The sequence below is a fragment of the Pleurodeles waltl genome, chromosome 1_1 (genome assembly GCF_031143425.1).
Source record: "Pleurodeles waltl isolate 20211129_DDA chromosome 1_1, aPleWal1.hap1.20221129, whole genome shotgun sequence".
Lineage (NCBI taxonomy): Eukaryota > Metazoa > Chordata > Amphibia > Caudata > Salamandridae > Pleurodeles > Pleurodeles waltl.
Window position 1 is genome coordinate 187,576,925 of NC_090436.1, and position 27,767 is coordinate 187,604,691.

Here is a 27,767-nt window from a genome sequence, read left to right on the forward strand (position 1 = left end):
CCCAGTATGCAGATCTGCAGAAAGGTGGCAAAATAAGGAAATTGCTACAGTAGGGATTGAAACTGCAAGTATTCAAGCCCTACTATGGTAGTAGCCCTGGCATAATCAGAGAGGCTATTATCAGAGCTCTTACATAATGAGATTGCTGCCATAATTTGTCGCCACACTACATGGCATCAAAGGGACAAGTAGATCTTTTTACAGGACAAGTAGATTTGAGAAGCAACCTGTCCCATGGACAAGTAGATATTTTAATAAATTCCACACCCCTGATTAGCACAAATACGTTTAAGTCGTCCTATCTGTAGGGTGTGCAGGACAAAAACACTTGGAGAAATATACAGAAGGCGAGACAAAAGCAAGTAAACCCCTACCATGGACAAAATGGCTATTTAAGGTAAAGCACATTTGCTTGTGGTAAGAGTCACTTAAGGTAGGGGCAGGCATGCATGACAGGTCTGTCTGACAGATGTGGAAAGAAGTTTACATTCTCCCAAAGCACGACAACCTGTCGCTAATGGTCGCTGTTAGTTTTTCCATATGCCTTAGTTTTGACCACTAGGAAGATCTGGTTCTGGGAAATAGCATGTTGGCTACTATTATCTGGAAAAATTACTTTGCCAGATAACAATGAAAGAGTGTCCATGCTCCCTGTCAAAATATCTAAGCAGGACAATCAGCAGAACAATTGGTCGGTGTAAATTGGTAATAACTTTAACAAGGAAGCAGAGCTCCTTGCAAAAAGTTGTATTTGATCGGATGTGCACCACATGTGATAGCAAGTACCAGTGTCACCACATTACTTTCCAACATGTAGCTGACCTGCCAAATACTGTGCTTAACCTTACCGGAGTATGACACCACCTCTGAACTCCCTAGTCAGCATTGCCTTGTCATGTCTGCAAAAAACAAGATGTATCCTCTCTCTGCAAGATGTTATCCAAAGAGCTTTTGGAAATGTTCGTCTGCGTTCTCCAGACCAGATCTTGACCATGAAAGGGATCAGGGGTGTGGCTTGGTCAGTAAGATGGGGGGGGGGGGGGGGGGGGGAGCTTCTGGTTTTTCAACAACCATGCTGGCATTTCATGTTAAAATACATTGTAAGAAAATCAGTGCAGAAGGGGAGTTTAAGAGGTGGTGAAAAAGGAGCAATGCGTAGTGTGTAAGGAGTGCTTAAAACACAATATTTTGTAAAGTGACTAACATTTTTAAGAACTTCAAAACATAGGAGGGAGAGGGTGTTTTTGTCTGTGTGTATATGTAAAAATCCCAGATGAAATTCGATAGACTCCTCACCATACCCAACTGAAAACACCTCCACCCAACTATTTACTAGAGAATAGATTTATTAGGAGGGTGTAACACCTCAAAGCTACGGCCCTGGAAGTGACTGAAAAAATTGTCCTAAGCACTATATAAAAAAACGCCCTCAAGCCCATGTTGTAGGTATTAGCATCCTTAGTCGCTCCCTGTTTTACTCTGCCTTGCCATGCCCAATGTACTACATGTGCCAATCTATATGCCTCTATTGTCATGGTTGTAAAATACTCATCATGCCTTTTTGAAAGTCAGGGTCAAGGGACATTACAAAATCGTAACCTGTTGCATTCATTACTGATTTGCTCCATTACATTAATGTACCACCCCCCCAGGCAAATAACAATCAGGTTACTGTATATGTAGACAATATCCTTCTGATGGCACATTGCTGCCCAGACGTCAGAGGTGACACATCCAAAACCCTGATATTCCCAGACTACCCAACCAAAGTACAACTTCAATGTAAATCATATCTGGGTTTAAGTACATGTTGCTGTATCCTGCCAAGTTAAAAGGTACCTTTCAGGAGAAATCCCTCTTCTTCTAGAGCCTTTGGATGTCATCGGACTGGGTGAAGGAAAGAAAAATATTCCCCAAGTCATTCGCAGAGCCAATGACGTCTCAAAAGGGGAGTGGGGCTGAATATGTGCTTCCACACAGGAACAGAAAATCCAGGAGATGAAACCGAATGTGTCAGGGTTTTTGAAAGCAGAAAACAGACTTGGAGACTCTTCCATGGCAGGTTCCAGTGAGGAGCAGCGGGTTGCAGCTGACATAATGGCAAAAGGTTGGGAGGCCCTAATTGGCTGACACTCGTAGACCTGGGTGCGTAGACCAGGTTGGTAGAATTCTCGGACATTGGGTACCAATATTGCTGCTGAAAGGAGCATCTGTGGCCAATGCAAGGACTGGCCAGCATGGAGAACATTCTCTCTCCCTCTGTACTGTATTATTCAACACAACACAACGTGCACCCTAACAAACAGAGGAGTGGTCACTTCCTAAAAGCTAACTTCCTGGAACATTAATGAGTTGATATACAATGTTAAGAGGAGTGCTATATCTGGCAGAAGCACAGGATGGCTCCAGCAGTCCATGTACTTGAGGCAACACACTCGTTAGGCAATAGTCACAAACGTCTGGACTTCGTTTGCGGGGTATACAACGTGGTATTCACCAAAATGTCCAAACGGGTAGCCAATGGCAGAATCCTACAGCTAGAGACTTGGTGTTGCCCATGCTTTCCCCTGCTGTTAAAGCAGATTTAGACTCTCTGCTTATGGAGAAAGAACTGAATTCAGCAATACAGGACATGCCAACAGGAATGGCCCCGCTCCTAACAAGTGTACCAATTAATTTGTTTAAACAAATGGCTGACACCCTCATCCCACCTCTACTCACCATGTTAGAAGAGGATGTTCACAAGAGGGTACTACCCGACCTTTGTTGGCCCACAGTGGTGGTCATCCCCGAACTCGACAAACCTTTTAATGGAACGTGCCTCATACCAGCCGATCCTATTCATAAATACAAAAGCCAATCTGGTGGGGAAAGCTCCTGCTAACAGGCTGGTGAAAGACGTAAGGTCTCTGGTAAATAAAGACCAAAATGGCTTCATGACAGCTAGGGGAAGAAGACACAGTATTCGTGGACTTAGCACAGCACTGGCACACCTGGATGAATTGCCACAATGGTACAGCTAGACTTAGAAAAGTCTTTAGACTTGGTCGAATGGCCCTTCCTACACATCATCGGGGAAACTTGCATAAAATAGCTATACTGTTCACAATGGACAAGTGTTCAAAGGAATGGTGTTAGGTCCAGGGAATTCCCAAAAAAGGAAGGTTATCATCAAGGATGTTCTCTCTCCTCTTTGCCCTTATCTTTGAACCTCTACCTCTAACTGAATGGACAAGGAAATAGGGGCTCTGCAGTTGGAGGACGAAACGGAAGATCACATCTTACTCTTTACGGACGATGTCCATATATATATATATGTGAGATGCCCTGACCAGTCCATCCAGAGGTTAATCCAAATCCTGGAAGTTTATGGGGATGCTTCCAGGCTCTGGATGAACTGGGGGGAAATCTGCAATCTTGTTGCTGGGGAGTGTCCCCATTTTTACTGCAAGGAACTCCCATTATGTGAAAACTACCCTTTAAATTCTTACATATATATATCTCCAGAAACCTGGATATAAGTAGGGACAGGAACATGGACCCCATAGCATAAAAAGATCAGGGGGCACATTTTGCACTGGAGTGGACTACCATTAAAAGTGTTGAGGGCAATGCCCTTGTAAAGATGGCGGCTTTGACACAGATGTTGCACATATTTCAGAACTACCTACATGGGATTGCCTGGGATGGGGTGCTCCTCCAACAGACTCTTAAAGAGACTCGCAGAAGAAATGTATACTGTGCCCATATGATTGGGGAATAGAGCTTAGGTTATATTATTTGGCTGCTCACCCAATTCAAATAAATTATTGGGATTTTGGGGATAGGAGTGACCCTGGCACATGGTTAAACTTGGTGACTTTTGACAGGATAAGGACCTGGCTGTATGGCAACAAGGTTCCTGTCACAAAACCTGCAGTGACGGCGATACCAACAGGAAGTTGGTAAGGAGCTTTGAAATGGACGGGATATAATTAAACACTTACTAAATAAATACTGTTGTAGTCAGGGACATGGCTAAATGAAACATCTAAGCAGCAGGGATTTAAGAACTGGGATAGACTGGGAAATTCTAAGTTGGGTGATGTTTGGTCACACAATCATATGCTATCCTTTGAATTACCTTGTAGAGGAATGCAAGTTACACAGATCCCAGTAAGCCAGTTCTTTTATCTGAAAATAAGACATGTGTTAGGAGCCTACAGAATGCAGATAGACTTACTGTCAGAATTTAACCTGTTGGAATCAAAACTCACCATGGAAGCTATTAGAGGAAAGGGTATTTCTCGTCTGTACAGGGCAACTGTGATTAATGTCTCAGATCCTATGACAAAGTTAAGGGAGAGGTGGGATTCAGATCTGGGGACATTAGGTGAGGAAGACTAGGCCGAGGCAAATATTGCAGCAAGACAACTGGTTGTCCTGGCTCTGCAGATTCAGTTTAAGTACTTCCACTGAATATATTATACTCCATGTAGACTATGAAAGATGGGGAGAAGAAGCAGATCAGAACGTCTCAAATGCGGGCAAGCCAGGGGCACCCTTTTGCATGCGATATGGGAATGCCACATCATTCATAAATTTTGAGCAGCAATATCATAAGCTGGAGGGAATGTTTGTGATCGCAACCCTAAACTAGCATTATGCCAATCCAAACCAGATAGATTTATAAAGCATGGCTAATCACCCATAAGGGTATCTAGGTGCTGGGGGTATTGCTGCAGGGGCTCATTTGAGTAACCAGGTCTTGAGCCCTTTTGTGAATTCCATCAGGGAGGATAACGTCCATACTGGGAGTGTTTCCAGGGTCGGGAAATCAATGGGCCAGAAGATACTGACTGGTATAGGATGCATGTTGACAAAATGGGATCTAGCGAGCCACTGGAGGACGAAGAAGGCTCCCCACTTCTCGGAGTGGTTAAGAGGGATGGATTACTGTTCCTTTGCAGAAGAATTGATTTATAAACCTAGGGGATGTGTCCCCCCCCCCCAAACACACAAAGATATAGGTCCCCCAGTAAGATTACCACAACATAATTAGACTGGGTCAAAATAACGATGACCCCATTCCAATGATGTTATGCCAGGTGAAATCCAATGTGAGGTCATCATGGATGTAACATATGTTTTTCACTGTAATTGGTTCTGTTCTCAAATATGTTATAAGGTGCTAGGAAACAACAGACATGATTACAAAGAAAGTTGTCTGGGTTTGGGTTTCTAAAGCAACATGGTTTGAAAAGTTGAAAATCACAATAAAAATATATTTTTTTTTTAATAGAAGTTCTGTTTAGAGCGATTCTCATGGTATTATGGAGGATTTTAGCTTCCCGTTTCTCACTACTTCCTTTTCCAAGTCAAATTAGCCATATATTTTAACTGCGAGATCAGAACCAGCAGGATGTTTTGCAGTGTTGATAGTCCCGACAGATGGACACTGTTGTGGATTCAGTGGCCTCCTGATCATGAGCACTTTATTTCTTCCTGAAGCCTTAGTGTCCATCAAATTTTGGTCTAACTGCCACTTCAGAAGGGGTTTTCCTGACTTCTTAGTTATTTCCTTCTGAAGTATTGAAGTCTCAGTCTGCAATCATTGACTTCTTGTTTTCTATCCATCCTTAATCTGAATGCTGAGCAGATTACTGAAAGTAGCAGGCCTTATTTGCACAACAAGAATATTCCACCTACTTTAGCAAATAGACCTGCCCTTAACAGCACCATTCAAATAAGGTCCCCGCAGAAAGTCCAGCCACAGTGGGAACATGCATGCATTTTAAGCACTTATATTGTAATTTGTGCCACAGTTAGTACACTGCAAGCAGCATTTACACTGAACCAGCTTCACAAGGCAATCTCCTTCTCAACCCTATAAGTGCAAAACTTCTCAAGAGCAAAAGGAGTCCCTATCCTAAATAAGGTTGCTGCACCTCTAGTCTTGGATTGTGCCATCAAGTAGTACTGTAGAGGATCTAATGTGGATATCAATCTGAGGACATTAGGAGGCAACAAGGGTGTTTGCCCAAGCTTCACAATATCTGCTTATTTAGTGTGTATCAATTTCAGAAGTGCCTTGCCTTTGATAGGGAGTTCAGTTGCTACTCTTTCAGTGCTGCAATCTTACAAGGTGTTGTGGTGGTTATCCTGTAATAAAAACTATGTCCTAAATACACCCTCACCCAGGAGGGTCAGAGGCCACTAAGTAGCCTAGACTCTGTATTGGAAGACTCGTCCAGTAATCCATAGGTATCCAAATCACATGAAGTCACACGCAACCTCAACCCTAGCAAAGCTGATAGGACTGCAAATGGTGCATTCCCTATAGTGCAACACTCCTGGGCTAGGCGAATAATTAACCTCTTATCCCTTTCTTAACATATAGTGTAGTGCCAAATGGTTATACAGAAACGTGTTATGAAGTTCTGAGTGAGAGTACTATTAAAGAGATTCCCCAGCATGTATTAATATCAATCAATCAATCAGTTTTTGTAAAGCGTGGCTACTCACCAGTGAGGGTCTCAAAGCACTGGAGGGGGGTTGGAGGGGATGGGGAGAAGGATGGAGCGTCATCTAAAGAGCCACTTTTTGAGGCTCTTCCTGAAGATGGTGAGCGATGGGCTTTGTCTGAGGTATGGGGCCAGTTGTTGCAGCTCTTTGCAGCTATGTAGGTGAAGGATCGTCCTCTGGCTGTGGTTTTTCTAATGCAAGGGATAGGGGCCAGAGCCCGTTGAGCAGAGCGGAGAGATCTGGTGGGGGTGTGGAAGGAGACGCTGTGGTTCAGGTAGGCCGGTCCGATGTTGTGTATGGCTTTGTACGTGGGGGTGAGTAGCTTGAAGGTGATTTTGTTTTTCTATCGGGAGCCAGTGGAGGGTCTTCAGGTGCTGGGAGATCTGTTTTGGGCATTCTTGATGTTCTTGGCTTCATATGCATGCTAGGCTGCAAACACAATGCTTGCTTATCAGTTTCTAGGATTAAGAAAATATCCCATTGTAGAAGTCTTCTGTTTCTCTTATGCAAATGGGTCTCCATTAATGGGGGCACACCCAGACACAGCTCCTGAGATTGCTGGGCCACAATAACTGAACTGAAGCCCAAAAAGATAAAATCTGGTCTGGGTTGCTTTAGTTTGCATTCTGAGGAAGGCTGGCCTGACAGTTCAGTCTGGACCACTCCTTCTACCGCAGGGCCAAGATAAATTAGTATTTTGTGGATCTCAGTGGTCTAGTATGACATAGAAAAGCTTAAAAACAATGGACTGAAATACAGCCCAGAGTAATAATCAATGGCTTAGATTAATTGAAGTATTCAATGAATCACTATCTACATGGGGATTTGCATAACTTTCTATGCACTCATGTTTGCAAATACAGGGCTGTGCACATGGACAGGATTGGGTATTTATTCATGTGATGTATTTTCATACAATATGCAGTCAATTAAATAATTGCCCCCACTTGACACTTGAAATGATGAATACAAACACCGGCAGCAAAAGAGCTAATAAGAATCTCACATGCCCCAACTGCACAAGTTGAGTCGGCACATGCTGTAAGAAGCTTTAAGATGGTTCTTTTTTAACTAGGCCTGTGGCTACAGCACAAGCCCATGGAGGTAAGGAGAGAAGTTAGATTTCATATGAGAGGGGTGGGAATCGAAGAGACACGTCCCATGGACATTTCAGCTGACAATTTCTTGAGGCTTTGCAAAGCAACGCATCAGATGATCGTACTATAAATCAATCTCAAATTAAGAGCAAATGCTTCCATATTGTCCACTAACAATGCCATCTCTATTATTTAGTAGGCGTTGCAGCACTCAACTGTCATAGTCCAAAGACTTGTATGATAAAAAAAAATGTACAACTCAGGAAGTCTGTCCTAGAACTTTCACATTGTTGAGCAAGTGCCTGTTCAGCTGAGAAGTGCTGACGTTAACTTAAGGCAACTTTATCTCCTCCCGTATTAGTTTAGCCCGGTGGCTGTGGAGGGTACAAAACTTTGAGCTCCATCCTTGTGGGATTACCAGCCCAGTCTGAAAGGTCCATATCTGAGCTAGGAGTCTCTGGTGTCCAGCTTTACTTTCTATGGTCGCTGCTACAAGAAATGGATGGACGGGAAGTCTTCCAACTACGAACAAGGACATCAACACTTTAAATCAGACTGCGTTTGAACTTCAATATTAGGCTGGTTGGAGCTGCTAATGTAAAACACTATACGCACCTGTTTCTTCAGGTTCCTTCAAAGTCGGTGTACACCATTTTCCTCTTGCTCAGGAGTTAATAAATATTTTTTAGGACTGTTGGTTACCAACTTGCCTTCATCATTTTAAAGGTTGGGCAGTAGAACACAATGTTAATATTTAGGAGTGATATTGTGAGAAATAAGAGCCTTCCTTCTCTTTCAGTTGGATATTTTGTATCATCAGGTCTCAGATCTTGGAATACAGTTTAGTTAGTCGAATGTTTGACACAAGATCCTTTTATTTGTGGGAGATACACTTAAGGGTTTTAGAAGGTTCCAATTCCACCACAACTGCTGCTTAGACCATGCCTAATGTCTACTAAGGATGTGGATATAACAACTGGAGAGAAGATAGCACACCAGCAAGGACCATGCTGACTGAGCCACCTTTAAAACGGCCCCAACGACTACCACCGCCAGAACGAAGCCACAAAAAATTAGGCCCTGGCCCACCAGATCAAGGACAGCACCAACCAAACCAAGGAACTCTTCACCATCATTAGAGAGTTTGTCTGCCCATCAGCTATCAAAAACTCCATCCCCCCCTCACAAGAAGTCTGCCGACACAATATAGAACCCATCTACAGTAACTTCGATCACCAACCCTCCAACCTCCACAGCATCTCATCAACCTCCACTGCCAACTACCCGCTCACCGCATTGGGACAACTCAGCACACCAAACACAATCACACTCATGAGGTCCATCCACTTGGAGGCACCCCTGCCCACTGCCCCCACAGGGTCTTCAACCTCAGAAAAAACAAGATCAGCCGCCAGCTCACTAACATCCTCAACACCTTGTTAACCATAGCCACTTTTCCCGAAGCCTGGAAACATTCAGACATCAGACCCCTCCTCAAGAAACCCTCTGCAGACCCCAGGAAGCTCCAGAATTACTACCTGATCTCTCTGCTCCCGTTCCTCCGCCAAAGTCACGGAGAAGGCCATCATCTCCAACTCACCGAACACCTGGAGAGAAACCACCAGCTAGACACCTCCCAATCAGGCTTCAAAGCCAATCACAGAACCAAAACAGCTCTGATCTCCGCAACAGATGACATCCACGCCCTGCTCAAAGCAGGAGAAGCAGCCTTCCTTGATCCTGCTCGACTTCTTCACCGCCTTCAACACAGTCTCCCACCACAAACTGATTGGGATCACATACAAAGCACTCAGATGGATGGCATCCTTCCCCCCGGGGTGCCACAAGAAAGTACGCCTCAGCCCCTTCACCTCACAGGCTAAGCACTCATCTGCAGCATCCCCCCAGGGCTCCTCACGAAGCCCAACACTTTTCAACGTCTACAAGTCACCACTCACAGACATTGTGAGATCGAACAACATCAACTCCTAAGCTGACGACACCCAGCTCGTCCGCTCGCCCTCAACAGACCCCACCAAGACGAAGAGCAGCTTCCACAACTGTATGAAGAACATATTTGCCTGGATGAAGGACAACCGCCTGAAGCTCAACACAGACAAAACAGAGGTTTTGATCTTCGGCAGACACTCAACCCTCTGGAACGACTTCTGGTGGCCAACAGAGCTTGGACCCAACCTTACACCGAAAGATCAAGTCTACAACCTCTGCATCATTCTCAATAGCGAACTCTCCATGCAACACAGTTTCCTCAGCCTGCTTCCACAAACTATGCCTGCTCCGCAAGATCTTTAAGTGGCTCCCCATCAGCACGAGGAAGACAGTGATGCAGGCCCTCATCACCAGCCGACTGGACTACAGCAACGCACTCTACACAGGCACCACCACCGAAGTCATGCAAAGAGTCCAGGCGATCCAGAACGCAGCTGCCAGAGTGATCCTCAACCTGCCCAAGAGAACCCATATTACCCAGCACCTGAAGGATTTCCATTGGCTCCCGATCCAGAAAAAATGCCACTTCAAGCTCCCAAATCATGACTAAAAAGCCCTCCATAACCAAGGACCCAACTATCTGAACCACTGCCTTCACTTCCACCAACCGACCAGGAACCTCCTCTCAGCAAACATCGCCCTTGCAAAGATAACACACATATGCAGCTGCTGCGCCGGAGGGCACTTCTCCTCCCACCTTTCCACCAAAACCTAGAACACCCTCCCACCCATGCACCACAACATTGCTGACCCACTTCAGAAAGGGACTGAAAACCTGGCTTTTCAAATAAACACCTGCAGTAAGCACCTAGATAGCCACTTGGGTGACAAGCCAGGCTATACAAACAACACCTAAACATTCTTGGAAGACTCATTGTCGGCAATGGCCAGAATGACATTAACCGGATGGGACTTCAGTGCCTTTACGTCTTACGGATGAAGGAACCCTATTGCATGAACCGCAGATAGAAAGGTGAGGCATAAGACAAAACATTTTTTTTTCAGAACAACAAAGAGCTTTGCTAAATAGACGGCTGTCCTCCTGAAGCACACTGTAGTCACTCCTTCCTCCTCCGCTCCACACCTACCCCCCCCCCCAACTACTGATAATTAGCAAAAGGAAAAAATGCAGCAGGCCCCTTTTAGATCATCTAAGTGTCCTTTTGCTCTGGTGGAGTGCAATGTTTTTGCTAAATACAATAGTGCACAATTAGAAAAGCCCTTGTCTATTAAAAAGAGGCTTTTAAATTGTTTTCAGTTTTCAGCATGAAGCCACTTCAGATCCTTTCAGGACCCACAACCTTTGCTACAAAAGAGCATAACCACTCAACGCCTACATTAGCTTCAACTTGTAGCTTTGTATGGTAGCGGTAGAGACAGCATAATCGAGGACAGAGTTTAGCAAGGCCGCCACGATCCAGTTGTTACAAAATCTCCTAAAACATTAGCGAGTAAAGAACCAGTGATCACAGCCCATACAGACGTAGTATATATTGGAGAACAAGAGTGATTTAGATAAAGTTCCCTAAAAAGCAAATCTGGAGTTTCTTTTTCTGTTTAGATGCAACAAACTGCTGGGCATCTACATTTTGATGGCTTTGTGGCATCTTGTGTGGAGCAGCCAAGTGCTGCAGTGATGTTGGCGTCATGAGTGTAGGTCTAAAGCTATAGGACCCATACCTGGGTGAAAGTAAATGATAACCATTATTGAACACATGGGACTGTATAGCGCCTTAGGTGACTAGTAGAACCTTAGGATACTCAACAATTCAGTTCACTACTGCAGGAAAGAAATACCTTCATGGACCATTCATTGGAGTTCTTTTAAAAAAAAAATATACTGTCCATCGTTTTATATATATATATATATATATATATATATATATATATATATATATATATATATATGATTCAGGTAACGATGGACACCTCTTTCCCTGCTATCGGCTGGAGCAGCTAGAGGAAGGCTTGGTGACTATCAAATGCTGTGATAAATCCAGTAGATCAGTGTGGCCAGTGGGCCCACAAGCGGACTAAGATACTAATAGTTTATGACACGTCAAAATTCTTTTGAATGATGAAAAAACAATTTTCCCAATTTCTTTCTTTCATGCCGTTTTCCTTTAGGTAGTGTGGTTTTACATTTTTTTCTTTACGTAAAACTTTATATTTGTAAACATTTTTACAATTCGAATTTTCTGCAATTTAAATTAAATTGAGTCACAGAGGAAAACATAATTTGAATATGTCCAAGCCAGTGTAGTCCCTCCCCACGTTTCTTTGCAGTACCTACAAAACAGACTCGCCAAACACCGCTTCCTTTGGTTTTTGGTGGTTGCAGAACTCAGGTGCTCAAGGTTGTGTAGGTTTGTTCGCGTCTAGTTATGTTATGTTTGGGACTCCCCAAGTCAGCCGGGCTGGCAGGGGTGTCCTTTAGCCTACGTGCGTGTTCATTACAACAGTTTGTATCCCCCTGTCATTCAGGGGACTGTTGGTTTGGTCCCGGAGGCCGGAGGGGAGAATAAACGGGCCGTGCTGGAGGCGCGCCGACAGTCACGAGCCGGACGAGACACTGAGTATGCTGTGCATGATTTACGGCCGCTATTAGCGTTGCTTATCAATGCAATAATTGTTTTTTCGTATTTGTAAGCACCGTTTATCTCAACATATCAACGTAACAAATTGGCGACGAGTGGAGAAATAAAAAAAAAAAAAGGAGAAAAGCACAACCCACGTGGGGAAAAGAACGGCGTCGGAGGCCCGGCACAGCAGAGACGCATGCTGTGAATGAAACGCCCGGAGCGTGCACATGGATGAGCAGCATTTAAAAAAGTGAATCAGTGACGCTCCGTGAAAGGTACACCTGATCCTACGGGCCCCGAGAGCCTGGCCACACAACAGGAAGAGGTGAGAAAGAAAGAAGCCTGTGCTCTGGGAGAGGGAGGCCTGAATAATCGGCATAGGAGGAATTGGGCCCAAAGCTCGTACATAGCAGTATGCAGTGAGGGGAAAGGACACACACACAGACAGAAAATAAGCCACAAAGGAATATAAAAAAAAAAAAAAAAAAAAATAAAGAGAAAAGAATGGCGACTTTTCCGATCATAGAGCCGTTTGTCATGGAAGGGCCCCCGTCAGCACAAGCTGCTAAATGGAAGTCATGGGTAGAACGGTTAGAGAACTATTTTATTTTGCAGCGGTCACACTAGACCCGGACAGACAAAGACCGATGCTCCTTCATATGGGGGGAGTGATGCTGCACAAAATCAGCAAAACAGTGGCTGAGGAAGGACCCCCATTCACGTACCGAACCCTAAAAAGAGCAATAACAGCATATTTTGAACCCATGGCGAATCCAGACTATGAGCGTTTCCTCCTGCGACAAGCCAGACAGCACTCAGACGAGTCTGTGGACACATACTATGCAAGATTAAAGGAACTAGCAAGCACATGCACATTACCGGACCCGGATGATGAGATAAGAGCACAATTCATCCAGGGATGCCACTCGACCAAATTAAGAGAACACATCCTTCAAATACCAGGAATGACAATGGCTGACATGCTGACGATGGGCAGGTCAAAGGAGTTGTCCAGAGTAAGGGCAGCACACATGGAATCGGCGCTCGCGCAGACCATCAAAACAGAGCCGGTAAATGTTATTGCCTCTAACAGCGCAATAAAAAGAAAGGAGAAGACAAGACCGGCCGGGGCAAACCGATCATGTTATATGTGTGGAGGAACGTTTCCACATCAGGGCAAATGCCCTGCATTGGGAAAACAGTGCACCAACTGCCAAAAACTAAATCATTTTGCAAAAGTCTGCCGGTCAAACGCAAGAGGAAAAGGCGACAGACCAAAGACAAGTCAAGGAGCAAAGGCGGTGCAACCACCAGATCTGATCCCCGACATGGATGATGATGATGAGCCAGAAGGAACGGTGTACATAATCCAGGCAACAGAATCAGGCTGCCAAAGACGAAAGAAAATTCCAAAGTGTAAGGTCAAAGTGGCGGGACACCAAGTGACAGCTCTAATCGACACAGGGGCTTCAATCAACATACTGGCTGAATCTGTTTTTGAACAAATGACGCATCGCTCCCTTCTACGGCGCACAAAAGTACAAGTATTCGCTTTTGGGTCTACAAGACCCCTTCCCATGGCAGGAGTGTTTGTGACCGAGATCAGTCATGAGGATACAATGGTACGAACAAAGGTATACGTTACCAAGATAGGAACGGGGATGCTGCTCAGCTGCCGCACGGCGGAAGAGCTGAAGTTGGTGGCGTTCGCATTCAGCATACAAGTGGGTGAGCTAGAATATCTGCAGGAAGAGTACGCTGATCTATTCCAAGGCATTGGATGCCTCAAGGATCGTCAAATAAAACTACACATCGATAAGTCCATAGAGCCAGTCGCGTTGAAACACAGACGCATAGCATTTCATCTACGCCCACAGGTGGAGGCAGAACTACGGAAGCTGGAAGAAGCAGACATCATCGAGAAGGTGGAAGGACCAACCCCATGGGTGTCACCCATTGTAGTCACGAGGAAACCCAAGCAACCAGGGGAAGTTCGGATATGTGTAGATATGCGCCTCCCAAACGTGGCCATCCGGAGGGAACGCCATCTCACTCCGACCGTGGATGACATAGTGACGGAGGTTAGCGGATCCAAATGGTTCTCAAAAATGGATCTGAGAGCGGGATATCACCAGATCATGCTGGCTCCAGAGTCCAGAGCAATCACCACGTTCTCCACCCATGTGGGACTGAGAAGATACAAACGCCTGAGTTTTGGGATCGCCAGCGCGGCTGAAGTATTCCAAGACACCATAAGGGGCGTTCTGGCTGGGTTGGAGGGAGTCATCAATGTGAGTGATGATATTCTGGTACATGCACCAACGATTGAGGCACACCTACAGAGGCTACAAGCAGTCTTCCAACGGCTGAAGACACACGGTCTGACTTTGCATCGGGAGAAGTGTGAATTCCTGAGAAGGGACATTGCTTTCTTCGGATATCATTTCTCTGAAAGAGGTGTCCGACCTGACCCAGAAAAGGTGGCGGACATAAAGTCGGCACCCCCTCCTACATCAGTCACAGGTGTCAGAAGTTTCCTGGGAATGGTAACATATTGTGGGAGATTCATTCCCAATCTGACATCACTCACTGCCCCACTCCGGGAACTAACAAAGGCTCACAGTCCGTGGGAGTGGAATGCGATACATGAAAGGTCGTTTCAAGATACCAAGCAGGCCCTGTCGGCAGAGACAACTTTAGTATTCTTCGACCCAGCCAAAGAAACAGAGCTCTCTGTGGATGCCAGCCCAATAGGTCTCGGAGCAGTACTGTCTCAAAGAGAAAATGATGGTGTGTGGGCTCCAGTAGCGTACGCCAGCCGAGCTCTGACGGCAACGGAACAAAGATACTCACACATTGAGAAAGAGGCGTTAGCAGTTAGTTGGGCCTGTCGACACTACCATCTGTACATCTATGGTCACCCGTTTGTAATATATACTGATCACAAGCCACTGATACCATTGTTCAATAAAACAGCCTCCCAACCTCCACCAAGAATTGAGAAATGGATTCTTCAGCTACAGGGGTACCAATTCTCTGTGGTATATCGTCCAGGAGCCCAGAACCCAGCAGATTATTTGTCCCGTCACACCAGACCATTCACCATGCTCGAAGAAGAGGAAACTGAAAATACGGAGGAATACGTGAGGCTGGTAGTAGAGAGATCCCGGCCACTGCCAATATCCATGAAAGAAATACAGGAGGCTACGAGAGCAGATGAGGTATTGCAGCTGGCTATATCATGCGTCAGTGATGGAAGATGGCACCTACTGAAGCACAATCTGGCATTAAGGACCAAGGAGGCCAACAACAATCTGCAGGCTTTGTTCCGAGTCCGGAACGAGTTGGCGGTGTCGTCAGAGAACTGTCTGTTGAGAGGAAGCCGACTGGTCATTCCAGACAGTATGAGACAAAGGACAGTGGATTTGGCCCATGCCACTCATCAGGGAATGGTGAAAACCAAGGCCCGACTACGAAGCAAAGTGTGGTTCCCCGACCTTGACGCCCGAGTGGAGAAGACAATACAAAGGTGTCATGTGTGTCAACTGGTGGGGCCGACAGATCCGCCACCCCCCATCATCACTGAAGTCATCCCGTCAGTACCATGGCAGAGAGCGAGTGCAGATTTGGGGAGTCTACCGGATGGAAGACACATGCTGGTAGTGATCGATGATTTCTCAAAATATCCGGAGGTAGAGATATTAGAATCCACGGTCACTGAGAGAGTGATACCATGCATGGAGAAAATAATGGCCACACATGGGATTATACAAGAGCTCAGAACTGATAATGGTCCCCCGTTTTCCAGCCATGATTTTGCAGCCTATTTAGAATCACATGCCATCAAACACAGGAAGATTACTCCCCGGTGGCCTCAAGCCAATGGAGAGGTTGAAAGATTTATGAGGACGCTAAACAAAGTATTAAGGATTGCGGTGGTGAGAGAGAAGAATCTGGACTGTGCCATTTTTGAGTTTTTGAGGGAATATCGCCTGACCCCACATAGCACGACGGGGGTATCCCCGAGTCAAATTTGTATGCAACGGACAGTGAGAGATACGATTCCTCAAGTGGAGACCCTAACAGAGACGCCGGGCCAGGCGAGAACCAGACAAAACCAAGTGAAAACAAGACTCCAACAAAGACGTATTTACAATGACCGAATGTCAAGGAAGAGAAGAGCTAACACAAGAAATCTGACCATTGGGGATGTGGTATTGATGAAGAATCGACACCCAGGCGGAAAATTTAAAACACCATTTGAATCTGGTTTATGGACAGTCACTCGAGTGAAAGGAACACTAGTGACAGCCACTAGAGGACGCGAGAGTGTGACGAGGAACATATCCTGTTTTAAGACATATATAGGAGATCCAATGGATGGTCAAGGGAGCAAAAATGACTGCAGTCAGTATGGAGGAGACCAGGAGGACAGGGAAGATGAAGAATTTAGGAGACCCGACGCCTCTGCGGAGGGGTGTTTGATGAAGAGTCTTTTGAAAACCCGGGAGGGACCGGAAGACAGCAACCTCATGGCACAGGGCCCCCCTGCACAGAGTGAGGAGGGCCGGCTAACACAGGTGTCACCTGAGAACAGCAGAAATGATGCAGTCCCAAGACGAGGTAGGGGCAGGTATGATTTGCGGTCCCGCACGTCACCCCCGAGAGACTAAAGGACTATATATGTGAGTAATTGGACTTGTTTTGATATGGTGTACACAACAGCTAATACTGTTCAACCGCAAGGAGAAGCAGATGACTGAAATGTGTGGGGCGCAAAGGCATGCTGTTTGGCCAGGCAGCTGTGAGGACAGGGATTTTGAACCGCATGGCATTGTATTTGAGTTCGTGGGTTTTGGTTCACTGTTAGTTTAATTTAATGTTAGTTGAGGAGGAATGTTATGTTTGGGACTCCCCAAGTCAGCCGGGCTGGCAGGGGTGTCCTTTAGCCTACGTGCGTGTTCATTACAACAGTTTGTATCCCCCGTCATTCACGGGACTGTTGGTTTGGTCCCGGAGGCCGGAGGGGAGAATAAACGGGCCGTGCTGGAGGCGCGCCGACAGTCACGAGCCGGACGAGACACTGAGTATGCTGTGCATGATTTACGGCCGCTATTAGCGTTGCTTATCAATGCAATAATTGTTTTTTCGTATTTGTAAGCACCGTTTATCTCAACATATCAACGTAACAAGTTAAAGGGAGGGGAGAGTGAGAGTGAGTGTGCGTGTGCGTGCGTAAGCGTGCGTTAACTGAGATCCACCTACCGCCGGGCAGCTTTGCTCCTATGTTAAGACAAGTGGCCAATAAAACACAATTTAATATGTGCGTGTGCACGTTCCATTTGGGCTCCAGCTGGAGACGTTTTCACGGTGGTTACAGAGGCCAAAGCATCCATGACGACACAGCTGGCCCTGTTTAAATTCACATCTTCACCTACTGAAAGGAAAAGCCAATTTTTCCTTTTACTTGATTTATTGCACGTACGTGTTCCAAAAACATTTAATTGTGGTTTTTCTATTGGGTAACATACATGCTGTTGTCAGCAAAAAGATAAAAACATACGTCAAAATGAGCAGAGCGGTGATCAGTGGAAACTGTGCTGCGTCCTCGCCCTCTCTACCCTCAGGAGGCGGCCGCCTGTATCATTTGGCAAAACTGTGCAGGGCTAGGTCACTCTGCCCAGCCTGCCAAGAGTACTCGTTTACATCTTGCACTGATGTGGTTGGTATAAAGTGTCTTTACTGAAGCCTCATTTAGCCCTTGAACTGGTTCTGATCGCTTTACTCGACTTTCGTAAAATATTAGCTCTAAACAGATCAGTCTGTCGTGAAAAGTTTGGTCTTTTAGTGAAATTCCGTGTAATTGTGCGAAACTTCCCTGTCAGGACCCTCTTCATTCGCTGGCTGAGCTGTAAGCCGGTTGCCATACAATGAAATTTGTTGTTTTGTGCTTCCTGTTTCCCATACTATCTGTTCATCTATCCTTGACCAAGTAAAAAAAAAAAGTTGAAGTAAAAACAAATGAAGACAATCGCTTACAGGACTGTGTTCCACTAGAACTTAAAAAACAATAATTTGCTCATTAGGAAAGTTAACACTTGCGTAAACTCGTCGGTAGGTTGCCTACCGAGGATGAAAGGGTAGATTAGTATTGGAGTTAATGGTAGCCACAACAACGCTGACAGTGGGCTAGGAAAACAGGGGTGAACAGACTTGATCAACCAGACATCCAATCCAATCAAATGTGTCAGAAACAACAGCACCCCAGCAGGAACCACCTAGGCTGATGGACATGAGTGGGAGCGAGAGGTGGCCAAACCAGCAGGCCTTGATAGGCAAACAAAATGGGTTTGTGAAGTTCTAAAGTCCACAATGAGGAATTAACATCAAAACTTGCTCAGAGGACACTAACATGAAGTGCCAGGCATTCATTAGGCTACTAAATGATTCCAAAGTTATCTGTAACACAATTTCTAGTCCTCAGCATTCCTTTAACAACCTAATGAATTCTGGATCTTGTAGTATAGGTTCAGTTTAACTGAACCAACTGGTCGAGCACATCTGAAACCGATTTGCGAAAAGAAAGCACAAGACTGGAACCTGGTATCCTTGGTGACAGATTCACATGGTCTTGTAATCCAACTCTCCTTCTCATACAGTTTCCCAATGCAGGGTGATCTTAACTAAATGTGTTTGCTTGCTTGTTTGGCAGGCAATTTTACTCCTGGTCAGAAAATATAGAGATAGAGATGAATTACAAAAAGTAAATCCTCTCTGTAGGGGCAGGCATGAAGCGTTCCAAGAGTCTGGTTCACTACAGTCAACCCCTTAGCGTATGCCATGCCTGTAGATCACTGTTAAAAAAATATGTCCACTCAACAGAGGAGAACTTTCGGTAACAAACAACAGAGGTGTGGTGAGCATACCAAAACGTAGATCCCATTTAGCCCACTCTTTGTCCCACCCCTCTTTTCCCATATACAGACCCCTTAGGCTGAAGACTGGTCAACATTTAGATAGTGAGCGCCATTCAAACACCACCCTTGTAATACTAATTTGGCAATCAAGGCTTGTAGTAGAAATGTAGTACCGCACCACATAAATATTTAACTACTTGCCAGCAGATGACACCATTGATCACCGGGGTACTTCTGTAATGAGTGGTGGCCACCACTCAGCTTAGATACTACTCATTAATGCAGGAAGGGCTTTAGAGTTTGTTACAGGCATCGGTAACCATACACAATTATCAGTCTAGCTGGGAAATGCAGAAGGGGGGTGTCTATCAATATTTATATAGCATGAATACTTAACCAGTGAGGGTCTCCAAGCACTGCGAAAACATGCTGTCTTTGGAAACAGAAGGTAAACATGACTTGTAACAGATCAACTGTGTAACTATCAATCAGATCGGCGGTGAAAGTATTTTTTAAAACGGGGAAGATGGAGGGATGACAAGATGACTGAAGGAAGTCTATGACCAATAGCTCCGAGAAGGGAGCAAGATGGCCTTTTATGATAAAGAGGAGACAGGGAGAATCTGTGGCGCTGCAAGAGGTCAGCTAAGTGGGTAAAATCATATCTAGCCATAAAGTTCAAAATATATCAATGAAAAAGTAGGTCCAGGTTGGACTTAACATCATGTGATTCTGGGAGCATCACAATCTAATTGAGCATAAGAATTTGAACTGTAGAGTGTGTAAGAAATAATCTTGTAATCCCGACTTCATGTACACAATCTCCCAACTGTACAGCACTGCGCTGCTTCATAGCTAGGTTTGTGCTACATAAATACCAATCCATACATATTGAAAACAGAAGTTAAATATCCTGCTTGATCTTCACATGAGAAGTAACATTCATTTACAAAACGATCCCCTCATTAAAGCATGGACACATCTAAGGTTTCTAGATGACACCATATCACCATATTTCAATCCTGGGCATTTTACAAAACACTGTTTTCAGGTGAGCTAGCTTAATTGGTTCAGCTGAGTTAAGCTAATACTATATGTCTCAGACTACATTAGGTAGTTAAAGGAATGCCAAGGATTGGGAAATGGTGTTCTCAATGACCAGGAGTTAAGGGGTATCCTTAGCAAAACCTCACACCAGTATATCCTACAATTATGAACACGGAAATGGGATAAGTGCTTCTTTTACAAAATACGGGCTACTCTTTTCTCTAGGCAGGTGCTAGACTCTGGTTATTCCCATCATTACAAGGCCAATGTAAGTGTAGCATTTCTGATCCGTCTGTAAGCATGCCATAGAGATCTGGAACATCATCCCCACCCTCCCACCTGACATTATGTTCATCACTGAAACATGGCTAACCCCCGACTCTGCACCAGACATCGCCACTGCCACATCCACTGTGACTGTCCCAACAGGCATGGCAGAGGCATCGCCATCATCCATAAGGACTGCCTCCACTGCACTGCCTTGGAAGAAGACACAACACCGATCATGGAACACCTCAACTTCCAGATCAAACTTGATGTCAAAACCAGCATCAGAGGACCCCTCACCTACAGACCCCCTGACCCTTGCCACAGCTTCTACAGCTCCATTCCAGACTTCATTGCCCCCTGGCAATCGACTCCATCCACTACATCTTCCTGGGGGATCTAAACTTCCACCTAATAGACCTGGATGATGCCAGTTCTGCCTGACGCTTCAAAAACATGAGCATCATCGGCCTCTCTCAACTGGTCACCACCCCCACGCACAGCACAGGACACACACTTGACCCAATTTTCTCCTCCAGCGAAAGCCAAGTTCTCAAACACCTGTCAGGTAACATGGCTCAACGACAGCACCTTCACCCTCGAGGGGCTGCCTGGAGTCCCGACGACATCCCCCACCATCCCCTGCCACAACTAGAGCAAACTCACCGAAACACCCTGGATCGCAGCCCTCAAAAGCAGCTAGACCCGTCCCCGCAGACACCCTCGATCGCTGCATGCAACATTTCTCCAACTGGATCTCCTCAGCTGCCGAAACAACAGCTCCACCTAAGAGAACCACCAGCAGCAAGCCAAATGGTTCACCCCAGGACTTCAGACCCTGAAGCGACACTGCAGAAAACTAAAAAGACACTGGCACTCCAACAAGACCACCGCCAACCTCAACTCCTTCAGGGCCGCCCTCAAAAGATAGCACCACTGACTCAGAGAGACCAAGAAAGAAGAACTCACCACCCCTATCGAGACAAGCACCAACCACACCAGAAAACTCTTCTGCATCGTCAGAGATTTCTCCTGCCCCTCCACCACAGAGAACATGATCCACCCCTCCCAAGCCCTCCATGACACTCTATTGACCTACTTTTACCACAAGATTGCCGGCATCTACAGCAACTTCGACTCTCAACCCACTGATCTCAACCAACCCTAACGCAATCCCATCATGATTCCCCCCCCACAGGAAGAGACTATATCCATCAAGGCCTCCATCCATGCTCACACCACTTCTAGAACCTAGGAGGAGAAACAATCAGAGCCTCCCTCACAGAACTCCTTAACACCTCCATATCCACAGCCACCGTCCCTGGCAGCTGAAAGCATGCCCACATCAAGCCCCTCCAGAAGAAACCCTCAGCTGACACCAGAAAGCTCAAAGACTACTGCCCTATCTCCCTTTTCCTGACAAAGTATTGGCAAAAGCCATCAACCACAAGCTCACAAACTACCTCAAACACAACATGCTCGACCCCATCCCAATCCGGCTCCTGGCCCAATCACAGCACCGAAACCACTTTGATCGCAGCTACCGATCACATCAGGTGCCTCCTCGCCAAGGGGCAACAGCAGCCCTTATCCTCCTCCACCTATTGGCAGCCTTCGACACAGTCTCACACAAGACTCCACAGCATTGGCATCAAAGACAAAGCACTCAACTGGATCTCCTCTTTCCTCTCTGACCAAACACAGAGGATCCTCCTCCCTCCCTACATCTCCGCTCTCAAAGACATCTTCTGTGGCACCCCCCAAGGCTCCTCCCTCAGCCCCACCCTCTTCGTTATCTACATGACTCCACTGGCAGTCTTCGCACACACCCACAGATTCAACATCGTCTTCTACGCCGACAACACCCAGCTCATCCTATCCCTTACAGACGCCACCACACAAACTAACTTCTAAAACACTATGACAGACATTGCCCCCTGGATGAGGACCAACTGCTTCAAGCTAAATTCAGACAAAATGGAGATCCTCATCTTTGGGAACAAGCCCTGCTCCTGGGATGACACGTGGTGGCCCGCGGCCCTCTGTTCCCCACCCACTCCCACCGACCACACATGCAACCTCAGGGTCACTCTAGACACCCAACTGACCATGAAGCAACAGATCAACACCCGTCTCTTCTGCCTGTTTAAAAATCCACTGCAAGGTCTTCCAATGGATACCCATCTCTACCAGCAAAACCATCACCCAGCCTCTCATCTCCAGCCGACTCAACTACGCCAACGTGCTCTATGCCAGAACTACAAAGCGGCTTATGAACCACCCCCAGACCATCCAGAAAGCAGCTGCAAGACTCTTCCTTAACCTCCCCAAATGAACCAGCATCACCCCCCATCTCAGGTCCCTCCACTGGTTCCCCAGCCAGCAAAGATGCCTCTTCAAGCTTCTCATGCACGCATACAAGGCCCTCCACAATGCCAGACCCGCCTACATCAACAAGCACCTCACTTTCCATCAGCCAACCAGAGACCTCTGCTCAGCCTCCCTCACCCTTGCTCAAGTCCCCCTGCACCGCCACAAACACTACGTAGGTCGCTCCTTCTCCCACTTTGCCACCAGATCCCAGAACGACCTCCCCCTCCACCTGCACACTTCCCATTTCCTGGAGGACTTCAGAAAGCAGCTTAAGACCTGCCTTTTCAACAGCCAGCACCAGCCAGACAAGGCATGCAGCACCCCCCCACCCCAGAGCCTAAAGACATCTCCCCACCCCCCAGGTGACTAGCTCGCACTATATAACTCTGTGATTAATTGATTGAAGGCCCAGTCATTTTAGTTAGTCAAATTAAACCCTACATGGTCTCTATATTTACCCTTAGGTCCTACTTATAAATGTTCACCATTTCCTCCTTTGTATTGTATTAATTCAATTACTCTACTGGTCTCTATCTCTTAGTGACTCTTTGAAGCTTTTATTTAAAACAACAAATGACATTATATTGCTACAGAGCTCCCAGACTGAAACCACCCATACTTCCAAAGCCAATTTAAATTCAATATCATTGCTTTTTATTGAGTTGAGAGAACTCCAATTCTAAAAAAAAGGTCCTCCACTGAAACAATGGATACCTTGCACATTTGATTTCCCCCTGTGTGTAGATATTGTCCAATTGGCAAGAACCACAGTATTTACTTAAACTTTAAGGTCTACAATGACTAGCTGCAGAGAGGTGGGAGCGAGATGGGCTTTTACGAGTCTCAAAGAGAAGTGGAGAATCTATGGCGCTGAAGGAGGTCAGCTAGCTCTGTATAATTTTAACTACTCAGAGCGTTCAAACTATATGATTGAAAATGGGGATCCAGGTTGGAGATGCAGCCTATCGGCTAGAGCTGCCACCTTTGGAACCTGGGTACACAGGTTTCGAATCCCAGCCTGGCTCTCAATGCAAAGTTGTGCGATTTTGGAAAAATCACTTTACCTCCCTGTTTCTAAAAGGATTGCAAGATTGTTAAAGCTAATCAAATATCTGGCAAGATTGACTTTGTTTCAGTGGAAGACCTGTTTTTCGAATTAATGTATACCTTGTAAATAAATAAATTTAATTTACCGTTTGTAGACATGGTCAAATAGGTAAGAACCATGGTATTTACTAAACCTTTAGAGTTCACAATCACCAAATTCAGATCCTTTATTTTCATATATGTCAGAACAAAATCAATATTGTGAATCCCCTCAAAATACTGCAATGAACAGTGTGCAAGGAACTAGCCCCGCCATCACTCAACATGCACATCATCTTACATTGTGCTCATGCACAACTCGATGTCAAGCCAATGCACTGGAGTCATACACAAATACAAACAAGATGAAGCACAGCACACTTTACAACATTGCGTGGACCTCCTTAGATCAAGTTGTTCAGAACAGTCAACCCATCTTTCCCACTCAGATTAGCTCCACACTCAACACTAACCAGAAATGGAAGGGGACTCACTTATATCAATATTTATTCACAACTTTTATATTCTAATCCTCAGGCCAACCACCTAAATCACCTTGGCTCTTCAAGCATGCACGCGCAAAAAAGCAGAAACTATTTTTTCGTTTATGGGGAGGAAACTTAACACAGAGTTATTCAAACCTTCTGTTTCCTAGCAAACACAAGAATTATTATGATACCAAATTTTAACAAGGGCTTTTTAAGCCTCTCAGAAGCCATAAAAGTGCCTCAGTCAATCATATTTTATTACATTTTCCTGAAAATTCATTTTAGTTACCTATTTTTTCTCATTAAAACAACTGATTCATAAATAATGTAATGGGCCTGTGCAGTCGTTGATTGATTGCAGTGAATGAAACATTAACAAGTGTTTTCTGCTCGGTAATTAATTTATCGTGCCAAATCTACTGAGCCTTTTTCCTGCTTCCTGGTGATATAAATTCCCAGCGCCAAATCATTTGCGCGCTAAACCAGCTTTTAAAAGCAGCTGGACTAGTCCCTTCAGGAACCAACTTGTACAATTACACTTTGAAAGTGATTTTTGAATAAAGGTGGCCTAGTGGCTAAAGTTGTATCGCTAGAAATGGTTCCAGGGTATTAATCCAGTCTTTAACACTTTAGCAACAAGCAGTGGCAAAGCAAACAGGTCCGGCCTTGGCAAGATGGCGCAATGGTTACTTTTTTTATTTTATTGGAAGCATATGCCACAAAAATAAAAAGAACAAAACAAAGAAAATACATACTGCCTCCTAAACATAGAAGCCACATTTGCCATGATAAACTTAAATTAAAAAAATATAACGCTTGGGTATAATTTTAATATTGAATTGGGCCGGGTGCTTCATATAAAGCAGGTGTACTTATAACATTTATAGACATTATTTTTAGTTTTAACGTCGATCACAGGAAATATGATTTTTAATGGAATAAAAAAATGATATTCTTGGTTTTGAATTACTGTAACTAGAAGACATAGTTTAAAAATACAAGGAGGACTAAAACATAATGAATAGAAAGAAAAAAAATACTGGCCAAGTAAAGTATTGGTCCCCAAGCAATGAAGTGCACTTCTTTTTCGGTGGATGTGCATGTGTGTAAGAACAAAAACTGAATTGCAATGCTAGCGAGCCAGTGGCTGAAGTAGGTTGAGCCATTGCTTCATGCTGTATGCAGTTGGGGGCGGAAGCAAAATATGAATGACTGTTAAACAGAGCAATGGATGGAAAGGGCTGACAAAATCTCACTATGGGCCCGATTAACAGTGTGGGTGCCATTTATTGCATCTAATAAATAACTATAGCACAGGGTGTGTTATTTATTGGGTGTGATAAATAGCAGTTATTATGAGTTTTGGGGCATAAGATACAGATCTAGGGCCATATGAACGAAAGCTTTTTCCCATAGACACAGAATGGGTGAAATCCTTTCGTACATCTGGCCCTAGGTGTCTAATGCACTAAAGTTCACATGATACAGAAAATATTGTATGCTTTCCCTCGGTCTAATTTCAGCAGGTTTGACCTGCCGAAATGTAACTACGGTTGAGGTATTTAACATATCTGATAATTATTGGATATATTAAGGACAACCAAACTCCTAATTCTGTCTCTGTTGAATCAGGGGCTTACACAAGGGTCGAAAAAACAACGATCCACTCCTAATCTGACCCTTAGCATCTAAATGTGATTGTTTTTTTTTTTTTTGTTAAATATATGAGGTTTCAATATACGAATTAGGAGAAACAGCTCAGAGGTCAGTAAGACAGGCCTAAAATTGTGCAATTCTGAGCAAATAATTTAACCTTCATCTTCCTCAAATATCAAATGTGTGGAATGGTATATACATTTGAGTATTGTAAATATTTATTAATTAATATGTGAAAGACCGCTTTAAAATGGTCTGCATGGAATGAATGCCAAGCCACCCTACACTAGGGAGATCCTCAGTATCAGAGACACTTTATTTGATTTTGTCAGGTGGCTAGCCTTCAGAAAAGAAATGTAATATTTATGAGTTATATATCCGTGTATGGCTCTTTACATTATTGTATGCTTTTTTTGATGAGCCACATATTGCATTGTATGCTGCCTCAGAGCACTGGAGGTAGGTGGATGAATAGGGGTCAGAGATTTTTAGACATCTAAGGGCAGTAAGTTTTTTTTTTTTAATTTCTTTATTTATGCTTTTCAACACAAGTTAATACAAAAAGCAATTGCACCATCGCACAGTACAATTTCTACATAGCTCACACAGTCGAATACTGCCTTCTATAGCCCTTCACTTGCTATGGCAATCAATACGAATCACAACAGTCCCATTCAACTTGGATCTTCTCCCATCTCTCCCCCCACCCTCCCACATTGGCAAATAATATGTCTCAGCTATCCATGGGCCCCCAGGAACCACGAAACTGTAACAGCAAGCGTTTAGGGGTTATTAAGTCTCCTCATCAATTTTCTTTAAGGACCAACTCATTTATAAATGAATAGCGAGTTTATAATTCTAGGGTGTCATTTCAAGCCCCATCCTACCGATGTGAGTTGAACACCGTTGATTTCAAGGAGCTTTTTCTAAAGCTAATCAGGCTGGGCTTCTCTGTTATGTTTTCTGGCAACAAGCTCAAAATTCGAGATCTCAGTACTCGGAATCTGTGCTCTCCCTTCCAGGGAAGCTGGGTTTTGGGAACCAGAAACAGCACCTGATGACTTTACCACACGACTGTGTCTGGTGTCATTGTTTCCCCTGAAGATGAGCAGACATTGCTCCTTTCATGCATTTAAATACTAGGCCAGCCACTTTAAATGTAGACGTTCTGACACAGCCAACGATGAACTCAGAGTCCAAAGGTGGTACTACCACATTTAACAAGATTCAGAACAAGCTTGGCTGCCATATTTTGAAGGCAATCGGGTTCTTTAGTTTAGACAGGCTCCCTAACATGGCTCTGGCACCCTTAAGCTTGGAGTGGATGAGAAAGCCGACTATACTCTTATAACTGATTGTGTCTGGGAATGGGAGTGTTGGTTTCAACTGAGACACAAGAAGGCTAAAGGAACCTCTAGCCTATCAGTATTAAAAGCAATATTAGGATCACAGGGGCGCAGTCCCTAATTTGTAAAATAAATAAATAAGTGCCAGGGCCCCCGTCAGGAGTCCACTGCAGCTTGCACCACCCATTGCTGATGCCAATGCAGCCAATGCCAGTACCGTGCCAACACAGCAATTAATCATCACACTCCCACAAGTGTGGCAATCCAGACTATTCAAGAACGGCTTGGGCAGCATGCATTAGTCGTTTTTAAAGTAACTTGAACTAATAAACAACTGTGGTTATGCTCATCTCCAAATTACATAAAAGCGTCATTATATGGCAGGGTGTCATTA